General features: G+C 28.4%; 1 protein-coding gene across 1 annotated transcript in view; it reads left to right on the plus strand.

Annotated features, from left to right (window-relative positions):
* Positions 1-348: 348 nt before the first annotated feature.
* The window catches only part of LOC132739026 (homeobox protein Hox-A1-like), a 58,340-nt gene continuing 45,706 nt past the window's right edge, over positions 349-12,982 (plus strand). Inside the window, exon 1 of the mRNA XM_060726674.1 lies at positions 349-442. The gene's annotated coding sequence lies outside the window, so the exon portion shown is untranslated. The remainder of the gene's footprint in view (positions 443-12,982) is intronic.

The raw sequence follows: 12,982 nt of genomic DNA on the forward strand, positions 1-12,982 counted from the left end.
AAACTTTGGCTTTGTTGTTTAGAGACTTGTTCGTCTACGCATATAGAAATAGTATTTTATAAATGAAAACTTTTTTTCATAATAAATATTGTTTTGTCATACATGGGTTTTACTATCTTAATTTTCAACAAATCCTTTCAGAAGGAAAACTAAAATTGATGATTTACTTAATTACAAATTCTAGATTATGTCATTCTAACAAGAAAGTTCAAGATACAAAACTCAACTTTGCTTTAATGTAATGTTGCTTTTAAAAAACATTACGAATATAACAAATGAATGTGCTTAATTCGAACAATTTGTCATAATTTATCATAACATGCAACCTTACTGAATCTATTTAATATTTTGACATTTTCTTTGGTTAAAAGATTTACGTTTGCCACATCTATTAATGTGTGTACATGACCATCTGAGCTGCTGTCACCTTTTACTTCCAACTGTAAGTTGATACAAATTTTGTTTATTTATTTATTTATTTATTTTCTTTTTTGAGGACACTTGTTCAAATATAAATGTGTTAAATGTTCACAAAAGTTATTAAATACCTTTGCAAGTTTCGAACATACATGTATATATCTAATTACTTTTATACAATCATATGCAAATGTACATGCATTTTATGTTGATTTCTTGGAATGATGTTTTCTTTGAATGGCATATCTTAAAATTCTAAATTTAGCATACCTTTTTTACAGGGGATATTTATGTTTTATAAACGTGATTAACATATGGTTTAATGGCAATTCAGATTATTTGCATTGTACTTTTATCATGTTTATTGTATAAAAGTGATTCAAACCACATAATAAAAAAGCCTAATATTCTTTGTTCAGTTTAGGTATGCACACATTTTTTTCAATGATGCTTTTTTTTAAAATGGTCATATGGTTAAGACTATTGATGTTTGAAAGATCCATTTAGCTCTAGAAAAAATTAAACATTATTTTGAAAATGACAATCATATCTTGTCAATCACCTCATAATGATGTTACTTCAGAACCTGAAAATTTATTTATTTTCATTCATTCCTGATTCTTCGGCTTTTACTTTTGTATCAGACTCAATGTAATGAAACTATTTGGAAACATATGTTAGAAAATTGATTGGAATGAAAGATTCCGTGAAAATAACATTTTTCCGATGTATTCTAAGTTTGGAGCTCTTTTTTGTATTAATATAGGCAACTCACAATGTGTAAATACTATTTTCGCGAGATGTTTTAGTTTGGGCTTTTTTATTTGCCTTTTCCGAAAGTAGTTCAGTTAGGTGATTTGTATTTTTTGGAAAGTATAGTGTTCAGATATGACAATGACAATGTTAATGACAATGTTTCAAAGTGAAGTAAAAGAATCAATTACAAGTATATTTGTAAATTATTATGTATGATTTTATTTCTTGGGAACTTGAAATTATTTTCACTGTTCAACTACAATCTTTAGTTATTGTATTTGTATTTTTGGTAATATTTCTTGCGGCTGATATATGTGTTTAATAGAAAAGAAATTGTGTATATCCATGGAAATATATGTATTTCTAAATTGTATTTCATAATCTATTTGGCCACATCGTTTTAAGCATTAATTGTAAAGGTTTTTTTTCTTTTTTTGAATTATATCAATATTTTCAAAATTTTCAATTTTTTGCAATTAGTTGAGTGAAATGCGACTTAAAATGGTATGAGTTTTGGCGGCATTTTTATGTCATGTAAAAGGTATTTACATTTCATTTTGTGTACACTTTCCTCAAAAAGTATGATTCTTACTATTATGTGGTATTTTTGTTATCATGAATAGTATTGTTTGCATTGTCACAATACTGTTACTTATCAGAAATGTCGGAAAATGATGCATTTGATTAAGAAATATCATTTTCATATTTATAAAGAGTATAAAGAATAGAAAATAAGGTATTTTCTAAATGAGTGATGCTTTCTTAGTATGAGAACGTTTCTTAGACAAACGTGTACTGGGGGGAAAAGAGGATCGTACAAATATCGTTAGTAAAACATTTTGATCACAATATGCCGCTTACTTTTATTTTAACTATTTAATATTAAAAGCCATTGCAAAAAAAATACAATGAATACTTGTAGGCAAGAAACATATTAACTTATAATTACATATTTTACTGTAAGATTTATCTTATTCATTTATATCATCGTCGGAAAATAAAAGTGGTTGAAACAATGATATTAAATGATCGAATGTTCAAACAAATAAATCAATGATTTTCAATCTTTATTTTTTATTGGGTTGCGGTGACATTGACAAATTTCGGGGATTTATCAAATAGGTTTTTACTATTTTCTTATTTCATTGTTGTTTTTTTCCCCATATATTCGTAGTCGCTACATCAAAGGAAAGTTATATATATTGATTGTATTGCAGGAAACTTAAAAACTGTCACAATTTGACATTTACTATCCAGAAGATACTAAGTAATGATCTTTGAAGATTTTTTGATTTTTCTCTCAATGATTGGGCGATTGTTTTCGGAAATCGCAATGAACGGTCGTGAACATGTGAGTCATAAATCACCTGTATCGAAAGTTTTGTCTGAAATATATCTTTAATGTTAAAACTTATTTCGTAGCCGTTGTATTTATAAAGAAAAAAGAAAACAAAGCAATGTTTATGAAAATAATTATTTATAGCATATAATGAACATGTTTTTAATTTGTTAACTTTAAGAAATGAAAGAAAAATAATATTTACTATTCTTTGATCAATATATATTGACTTTTCTTTAATCAATACATAAATATGTTGAAAATGCCAATAGACGGACATAAGTACAGCGAAAACATGTCTTTACAAGAACATCTGAAACTTCTGTTATTAATCATTTTTACATATTTTTGTTTTATCATTTACTTCTTCTTTTAAAGTTAGCAGACAAAGTTTGACACAAACCAATTTGTATACTTTTAAAAATAATAATATACTTTAAAATGTTGATAAGTAAGATTATTGCACAGCTATTTCACGATTTGTAATAGCAAAAGAAAATTACACATTTTTTTTTGCTTTTCATTTTCATTTGTATTTGCTTTTATATATGTAAGTTTTCGGCTTTTCTTCAGTCATTTTAATTTTCGTACAAATTTAATATTATGATTTATGAAAACTTGTTGAAACCCGCAAACAACGATTTTGAGTATATGAAAAATTGCAGGATCACCAATGGAGTAAGTTCAATGAAACACTTATTCATTTACGTCTTTTTTTCTTTCTTATTGCATACAAACCAACTTTTGTTATAATAATTCTGTACTTATCTATCATTCAAAGCCTTTAAAATATCTTTGCTTGTTTGTTTAGATAATGCAACACATTGGTTTCGCTACTTAATTTTAATGTTCGATGACTAACCCAATAAAATTTAATTGATTGATGAATGGACTATTCTCACTAAATTTTAAAGCCTGTAACATGTTATACAAGTATTGATAAGAACCATTTGATCACATGTGTGTGATATACATAGGTATTTCCCAGTTGTTAAGTAACACTGATATTTGCAATGGTTTTTATGTTCCACCGGCGCTGTTTATGTCATATGGCGACTGTCCATGTTTTGGTGCGTGGTCCTTAAATTTACGATTTGCATTGCGGGCGGTGAACAATATTATTCAAATCCCGTGCTTGTATTATTTCCTATACACCATTATTTGTTATTTGGTGGTAGGTATCATATTCATAGCCTTCAGTAGAGACTGTCAAAATTGAAAACCCCGGACTTGCCACAGTGGTTCTTTCGTGAATCACGACTAAATACATTGCAAAATTTGATGCAGTTTTCATTTTGTTATATGGTATAGATATATACAATTTATAGAACTTAACAACGTATTTATAAATTGATCATACAATTTTGATTTATTTCGTCCAAAGAATTTTATTCGCATGGGTTGCCAATTATTTCTACAGCATTTTCAGATATTAATTTCTTATTTACTCTTAATAACTTAAATAGTAAAGTGAATATTCTTTTCGGTAATTTATAATATTTAAGTGTATGAAGCTATATATCTGATACAAAAATTATTGTTTGGATTTTTAAAAATAACACTGCCAAAATGCTTGTATGAAATAATTATGGTAATTAATAGCCTTAAAGCGAGTGACACATGCACAAAATTATTGCTAAACGGATAAAACCCTACTTAAAATAGCAAAATGATATTTTGTTCCGGAACATTTTATTCTGTTAATGTACATTATTCATGTGTGGTAAATAACAGAGACATTTATGTTACAACTTTGTCGGGAATCAACCATACAATAATGGAACCAACATAATTTTACTGTTGATATATTTTTTAAAAAAGTATTTCATAAGATATAGTTTTATACCCTTTAAAATAAAAAATTTAAAACTGACAATTCTAAAATTGAATTTAGCCATCATAATAATTAAGTAAGAATTCATTAAAAGAACTAATAAAGAATCTTTCCCAATTGCTATTCTTTTTCAAAAGAATGACACCATTTCATCTTTTCTCCTCTTTTTTTTATTTCTGTTAATAATTGTAGAAATATTACGGGTTGTTTACAGTTTATTAAAACGTCATGCATATAAACTATTTTAATTTATAATATATTATTTTGTATTAAAATAAATAAACCAAGTAATCTTTAGCCGCCTGGATCCAATTTACTATCACTTGTTGTACAAACATGCTAAGAAAAATAGAAATAGAAAAGTAAAAATATCTTAGTGCTATGACCAAAGCCACAAAACCAAAATGTATACATGGAAATCACACATTCTGACTTATTGAGTATTTTTGTGAAATACAATTAAAATTAAAAGGCAACATCGTTCAAGTGCAGACAAAACACTTCTGCATTTTCAACACTAAAATATTGCAATACATTATCCCGACGGACCATTCGAAACACAGAACGAAATGGCGCCTATATAACAACCGGAAAAAAACTACAGCTAAGTGATATAATCATTACAACTTCTTTAATTCCACTTTTAAAATATTTCATTGTTGTTCAAATGTTTCAGCTACTTTTTTGTAACGTATTCGTCGCTATTTTTTCTAAAGCATATCGTTTTCATCCGAAAATTTGAAGAAAATAAAGAAAATGATATTCGGATGCTGAAGTATATGTAAACCAAAAAAAAAAATAACGTTGATTCATGAATATCATTAAATATTTGATAATGATAAAAATATTGCCTTGAGTTTTCTACACATCAGGCTCGAACAAGAAAGGTTTCAACAATGCCGATGAAGCAAGTGAGGCTTTTTTAAAGACACCATTGGTTTAAAATTCCCAGAATCTATAGATATTATCAGAAGAAGTTATATGTATATAAATAACTAATAGTGTTTTTAGTATTTTTAAAAGAAAAAATGACGGTCACAATCTTATTGTTGTGAAATTATGCTGAGCAAAATAATTTCAAATGTACTTGTTTATATATTGAAAAATTCAAGACAAATACATGTATTTTCTGTCTCCTTTAATCAATTTATCTTTCATTGCACTTTTAAAGAAGTATGTGGATCTTTATAAGGTATTTTTATAGAGATAGACATATAATAACAAATTAAAAGTAGTAATATCCACTATATATTGTCATTCCCTTAATTTTAATTTGTAACAGTAACAGCAATAAAAGAGAATATATACCATTTAAATATCCATCAAATAATATCCGTTTTTAAGTTATTTTATACAAAGTTAAGTATTTGTATCATAAATTCCCAAAAAAAGTAATAGCGAGCTTGTACAAAATTGCGTATAATTTGTAACTAATCTCCAAGAGCATATCTTACAAACAAAATGACAAATTTTGAAAAATACCTCGCTTTTTATCATTATTCTTGAAACATATATCTGATTTTAAATTTGGATTGTATTTCGAAAAACGGCAAGAAATCATCAAAAAGCAATTAATGGAGTGGTCAAGCATTCAAAAACAAACATGTTTTAGGGTTTCGTTTCGATAATTAGAGCCATTAGTACTTATGCTGCATATTGTTTACACGTTCAAGTATACCATTTACAAGAGATGATTGATGTGAATAATGGAGACCCTGGTTTGGATTAGAGATTTGCAGATATATTGTACCCCCAAATGAAAACAAAGGCTTAATCTGTGTACCCGCATACAATCCCAATTCCACCTGGTCATTGCTAATGAGGTTTTTACAACAAGTTTAGTTCAAATTTAATCAGCGACCTGTAGGAACTTGAAATACCCCTCATTAACAGGTAATTAAGAATAATATGTTTCTAAATGATCATGTTAGTTAATGATATTAGAACATAGAACACTCTAAGAGCGGCACTAAACAAGAACAATCCTCGAATATAATTTTTAAAAAAAAAAGATCTTTATAGCAATATTAAACAAAAATGTCACACAAAATTTCAATCAAGATGATTTCAAAAATATTCTTTTGAAATGTACACGTTTATATGCATTGAAATGTAAATGGTTTATATGCATTGAAATGTAAATGGAATAATGTAAAAGCAAAGAAATGAATGCACAAACAAGACATACATGGCGTTTAGAAAAAATGGTGCAGAAATAATATGTCGATGGATCCGTGCAAGAAAAGGGGCATCAACTTCATACATGTAAACCAGGGCATGCTTAAGCCCAACTATTTAGACTGCCTACACCAAAGCATCATATATTTTTTGCAAATAAAAATGATTTATTTGTAACTTAAAGTGAATTGATCTATAATGTAAGAACTGTAATACAATAAATAATTCCGTTGATACTATTTGGTATCAGACGTAACTACAAAGCAGGAAAGAATCATATATGGTTATTACTGGTAAATATTAGATACATGATCCGATATTTTATAATATTTATTTAGCAAATAATAAAATGTCCTTAAACGAAACATAATTATTTTTCATATACGGTTCATATTCATACTAAATCTCAAAGAACTTTATGAGCTTTGTCCAACAATATTTCATTTTAATGTCCAATTGATAATTTGTATTGCTTTTATTAATATTTGAAATAATTATTGAATATGTGCCCATTGTAGATCAATCCGCTATAATTGTGGACAGGTCAGATTATGTTTAAATTGGCCTATTTAATGTTGAAAGACTGTTTCATACTTATATTGAAATTCTTAAGATAAATGTATCAGAAAACTGTAATTTTACAATTTATGTATCCGATATTACCATAGACATAAAAGTATGTGCCACGCGACGAATCAATTAAACTGGTACAAATTAAAGGAAATGATTATTTTCTAATAGCGGATACTTTGCTTATTTATAGAGTTATTTGACACGATCCTGCTACTTAAGAATAAGTTATCTGTCTCATACTCGCTAACAACCAACCGTTTTCTGACACGGTCGCGTGCGTTAAAAATTTACTGACCAATTTAGGAGGTATACTTTACCGGGACTACATTAATCATGCTAACAAGTGGCCAATATATAGAAAGATCGTTGTTTAAAATCTGGGTTATGACAATCGTTGGTGCCAGGAAGGGCCTGTAGGCAAAGGTATACCAAAAGTAATTGTCCATGGCGGTAAGCTTATCTGATAGGACTATGGTTATCTGATACAACTTCTAAGTTTCAAAGGACAAGTCTATACAAGTATCATTTGCTTAAAATGAATCATCAGACGTTCCAATTCAACAAGATTGGGAAGAGTATAGCATTTGGCACAGGTCGCGCTATTGAATATGTAATTAACTGGGGATATTTGTAAAGCCCTTCTGAAGGTCCTTGAAGTCACGCAAGGCTGTTCATAAAACACTTTTAGGCTTTGATTGTCAACATTTGTTATTAATGTTGTGTCAGAAATTATATTATTGATACTATTCATTGATTGTGTAACAAAATAAATCGTATGAAAATGATATACAAATGAAAACCGTTAAATAAAGAATTGAATTTACGTTTATTCTAAATCAATAAATCAAAGTTAAACATTTATTGACAGTAATGTATTTTACTGCTGTCACAAAGTCTTTTTCAACATATATATTTAACATCTAAAAGAATAAGATCAAATTTAGATAGAGTGATGAGATAGCCAATAGCGCTATATCATACATTCATATTATATTGAAATGGAAACCTAACTTGTAAAAATGACAAACATATCTACACATTTTGAAAACATACGTACCTGAAATTCCTTTCTTAGTCAATATGCTGCAATGAGGTGTAAATGAAATCTTTGCAGATTAAAGAATTAATTTGGACCCCTGCTGTTTCGGATAAATGCGTTAACTGTTTGTAGGATCAGCAAAACTAAAGGAATGATTATTTTCGCTCTTGCCGTGTATTCAAGTTTGAACATTTCCTTGATATGATGACCAAATTAAAAATAGCAAGTCCAACTTCTTGACTTTTATTGCCATATTCTACATCCACAAGTCTTTTTATTGCAAAAGCAGAGTGTGCCTAAATGATCAAAATAAAAAAGTTCTCTGAAAGTGATTTTTTCTTTTTATATATCCTTTAAATAACAATAAGTATCTTTAAAACTTCATTAAATGCCGTTTTATTGTTAAAATAACATTTCTACAACATTAAAATTTTTGGACGCTGGGCCGCCAACTTCATGCCGCCAAACCGCTGGGCCGCTGGGCCGCCAACTTCACGCCGCCAGGCCGCTGGGCCGCCAACTTCACGCCGCCAGGCCGCTAGATCGCTGGGCCGCCAACTTCAAACATCTAAGATATTTGCAAAATTACTCAATGCCAAAATTGAATAAGGTTTTGAAATACCAATATTCGATATGTATGTACAACAATCAAATAAGCAACGCTCATGCGATTATCTATCTATTCTTATAATCAAATATTTGCAAATACATCATATAGTTATATCTATTTATGTGAAATAAACAATAATTTGTTCTTTTTTATACCTTTGTTGTCTTCAACAAGCATTGACTTATTAACAACCCTTTGTCACGTCGCTTTATACAGAGGAAAACAGAAGATGTAGGAAGAATTTTAGAATGAAGAATGTATGAATGTATGTAAGAATGTCGTGAAAATATTATTATCAAATATTACAAAAAAATCGATAAATTGAGGTAAACCCAAAAACATGTTTGAAATAAACAATTATTAACGAAAACTTCGATTAAAGGTTCAATTTTAATTCTAGGGATAAAACATACGGTACAATTTAACTTAAGTCAACTTATAGGGAAAATATTAAAACTGTAATGAATTTGACAAAAGGGAGAAATACTTTATTTTATTGTAGCAAATCAAAAAGGACTGACATTTGAAAAAGAAATAAATATAATAGAGCATTGCTTTTTGTTTCTTTTTTTCATTATTTTTATCATGATCTTTTATTATTATTATTATTATTATTATTGTTGTTATTATTATTATTATTATTATTATTATTATTATTATTATTATTATTATTATTATTATTATTATTATTATTATTATTATAACAAATGATTATGTTAGTGGGCATGCCTTTATTACCGAATCGACCTGTATCTAAAATCTGTAAAAAACAACACAACAATGACTTAATATGCTTAATAACATTTTCAACAAATGATTGTTTCTTTTTTAATTAAGAATATACCTTGTTAAAAAAACACTCTTAAATATAATTATATAAATTAAGTAACAGTATATGACAATGTTTTTAAAAAAGTCTGGAAAAGGGGAGATCTTTCGCGTGCAATAAAATCAAAATAAAATATGAAAACTGCACGCTTTGTTATATTCAGTCTGTTAACGACAGATAATGAAACGTGCAAAATCTTTCACGCCCCCTAGCACCGGCTTAAGTAGCATACAGTTTTCTATACAATTAAGAGTTGTAATCAATGATCACAAAGGACCAGAAAAATATAACAACTATGCTATATTGGTATATAACACTCTGGATAATTCATGACCTTCGCACGTGTATTGAATGATATTTGCATATACACCAATAATATCCAGGCAAAGCCATTTAATGCTCTCTATAGCTAGTAATTTCTTTCATTGTTTTATTAATTGCTTTTATATGCAAATTTACGAGAGAAGCAAATAAACTAGGACCATTATTTCGTTTTTGATGTGAGATTCTCCACTTTGTTGTCTCAATTGAATGAAGGTAAAGGCCCAACGGCTAGAAACTTTAGAGACAATTTAAGGCCTGGTACTCGATCATTCATAGGGCGAAGAATTTTACGTATTAAAATAAAAAAAAATAAAAAAAGTCGAAGCATGACTATTATGTTGATGTTTTGATGTATATGTGTGGTAACTGAATATAGATACCAAATAGAGAAAGGTTTGTTGCATTAAACAATAACATTTTGTCATTTTGAATTGCTACTAGATTTGCAGCTACGGCATAAAAATGTAAGTAACAAAAACATCATAAATCAAACAATAGAAAAGTATACACGATGCGTGTTTTTCTATATACATGGTTATTCTGGAGACCAAACCACATACCGCTTTTTTACTTATAAAACTTATTTTTTTAATAATCCATTTTGATTATATTGGGATAATAAATATACTTTTATTGTGAAATAATACATGTACCATATGCACGTGATTTATTTATAATATGAAAAACACCTTTCAATGTAAAAATTGCATAGACAATACTTCTTCATGCAAATAATGAAGCATACGTATGTAAGTAAGAGACCAAACTATGTTGGACATGTTTAAGGAATCTAACAAAACATGGCATACTTATATCAGTGCTATGAACATAGAATATTGATATATATGTGGAAATTCGAGATAAGTTTACGTATATGCTTATTTTAACAATTGTGTCATATGTCTGTTTCTCACAATTGCTTTCTCGTAATAACATCATTTAGCATAAAAGGACAAAAAATAGTTCATATTAAATTTAACCGGATAAAGAGAAAGTGTTTGAAACATGAACAGAATTAAGCAAAATCAACTTGTTAACGCAGTTTGCATAGCGTAGGGATTTCAGCAAAGCATGTTTGACTTCAACTGAAGCGTGATTCATTTGTTTATTAACTATATTGATTGGGTAAAAAACACAATTTATCGAGCATCGCTCAAACCCAGGAAAGAAACACCACTCTACCAGTGTTACTCAAAGTCACTTGCAGTTGCTTCCCTTTATTGTAAAAACTACATGGTTAAAGTATTTTCATTTTTTTTGTTTATTTATTATAATATTTAACCCTCAAAATACTTTACCTTCATTAGACATTTTGTCAAAAGAGTTGCCAAATGAATTGGTCATAGTAAGTTAATTTTATCTTGTGTTTACAATATATCAAATTAATTAATTAACGACATCAAGGTTTGTCATACACTCCTGTTGGCAAACGTTGGGAAAGCGGAGTGTCCTTAATTTTGTAATGGTCTTTTTTCTAACAGTCTTTCCTGTCCTTCTTATTTGTTGAACTCAGTCATGATATTTTCCAGACTTGGCAATCGAGCAAATGTACGGCAGAGCTGCCCAACAACATAACAATCAAACACTTTGTAACAGTGCCCATTCCCACACCCAAGTTCCTGTTTTAGTTTTATTTTGTACCAGAAGTCATCTGTCATTCTGGTTTATACAGCTCTTGAAAATACGTAAATAAAATGTAAAGGTAGATTTAATTTGTTTAAATCAATTAATGCCATATGACAAAGTATACGCGATTTTCTTCAACACGCATATATGCATAGTAGGAGCAATATTATAGCTGTCAATCCTTTAGGCCTTAAATGGCACAAATGAATTAAATGATCAATATTCCAAGATCTCCAAAGTATGACCATATCTGGTGATTATCTTATTTTTAAATCAAACTATTTTTAGAATTTAATGTTACGCCGGTGCTAAGGGGCGTGGAAAGTTGCTTAAAATAAATATGGGCGTGGTAGGTACCTTGAATTAACCACTACTCCATTGACAGACTCAATCAAACCTAGGCTTCAGCATTTTAGAATTCAGTATTTACCTTTTTACTGTTTGACTTCTGAAAATACTCTTATAAAAATTACAAAAAAACAACAAACAAACTGAAATAATAGTAAAAACATTGCAAACACTAACACAGAGCCCAGAAGCTTAAAGCACCCAAATTCATCAGTGATATCTAGACTAAATAGCGAAATAAATGAAATGAGAAGTAGAAATGTTCATAACAACATATAGTTTTTGTAGAAATATTTAGCTAGTAAGTTGGCTTATTTTTTCAAGATTCAAGATTCAAGATTTTATTAAGGCACAAACATAATGTCTATTGCCATAAACAATAATGGCGTGTATACATACATATAAACATATTAACATATTAACAAATGCATAAAAGATCTAAATACGAGAAAAGTAATATTACATATATAATATCACAGTCATGAAATAAATATTAAGACTATTATGATTAATGTTTGAAATTAGTTGGAATTAGCTACCAGTTGTTTCTCTAGCTAAAGTTGCATAGTAAATAAATTGAGATAATTTCTTTATAACATTCTGTTGTGAGTTATTCATTAACATTATAAATTTGTGTACATTTGGCCAAGAGCAGTAGTATTTAGGTAAATATTCTCTTCGTAGATCAATGTAATACGGACAAGCAAGTAAAAAATGATATTCCGTTTCCACTCCATTCATATTGCATTTTAAACAAAATCGTTGATTTCTTTCAATATTTCTAAATCTTCCTTCTTCAATCATTAATTTATGAGCAGAACATCTAAAACGTGAAAGGGATATTCTATATTTATTATTTATAATACAATCAAGATACTTCTCTTTTCCAAACGTGCTTTTAATTAAACTATACGTATCAAGTTTGCTAGAATTATTAATTTCAGAAAACCATTGTTGATAATATTAAGACATAACTAGTTATCACTTTGCGACTTAAAGTTGCTTGTCTCCAGATGAGCTAAAAAATTCAAGAAAATCAACTTTAAGAAAAATGTTCTAAGGTTTTAAGAAAAGTGAAAATATGAGTAGATATACTCTAAAATTATGAA

The sequence above is a fragment of the Ruditapes philippinarum genome, unplaced genomic scaffold (assembly GCF_026571515.1).
Source record: "Ruditapes philippinarum isolate M1 unplaced genomic scaffold, ASM2657151v2 ctg1_1_1_1_1, whole genome shotgun sequence".
In the NCBI taxonomy this organism is placed as follows: Eukaryota; Metazoa; Mollusca; class Bivalvia; order Venerida; family Veneridae; genus Ruditapes; species Ruditapes philippinarum.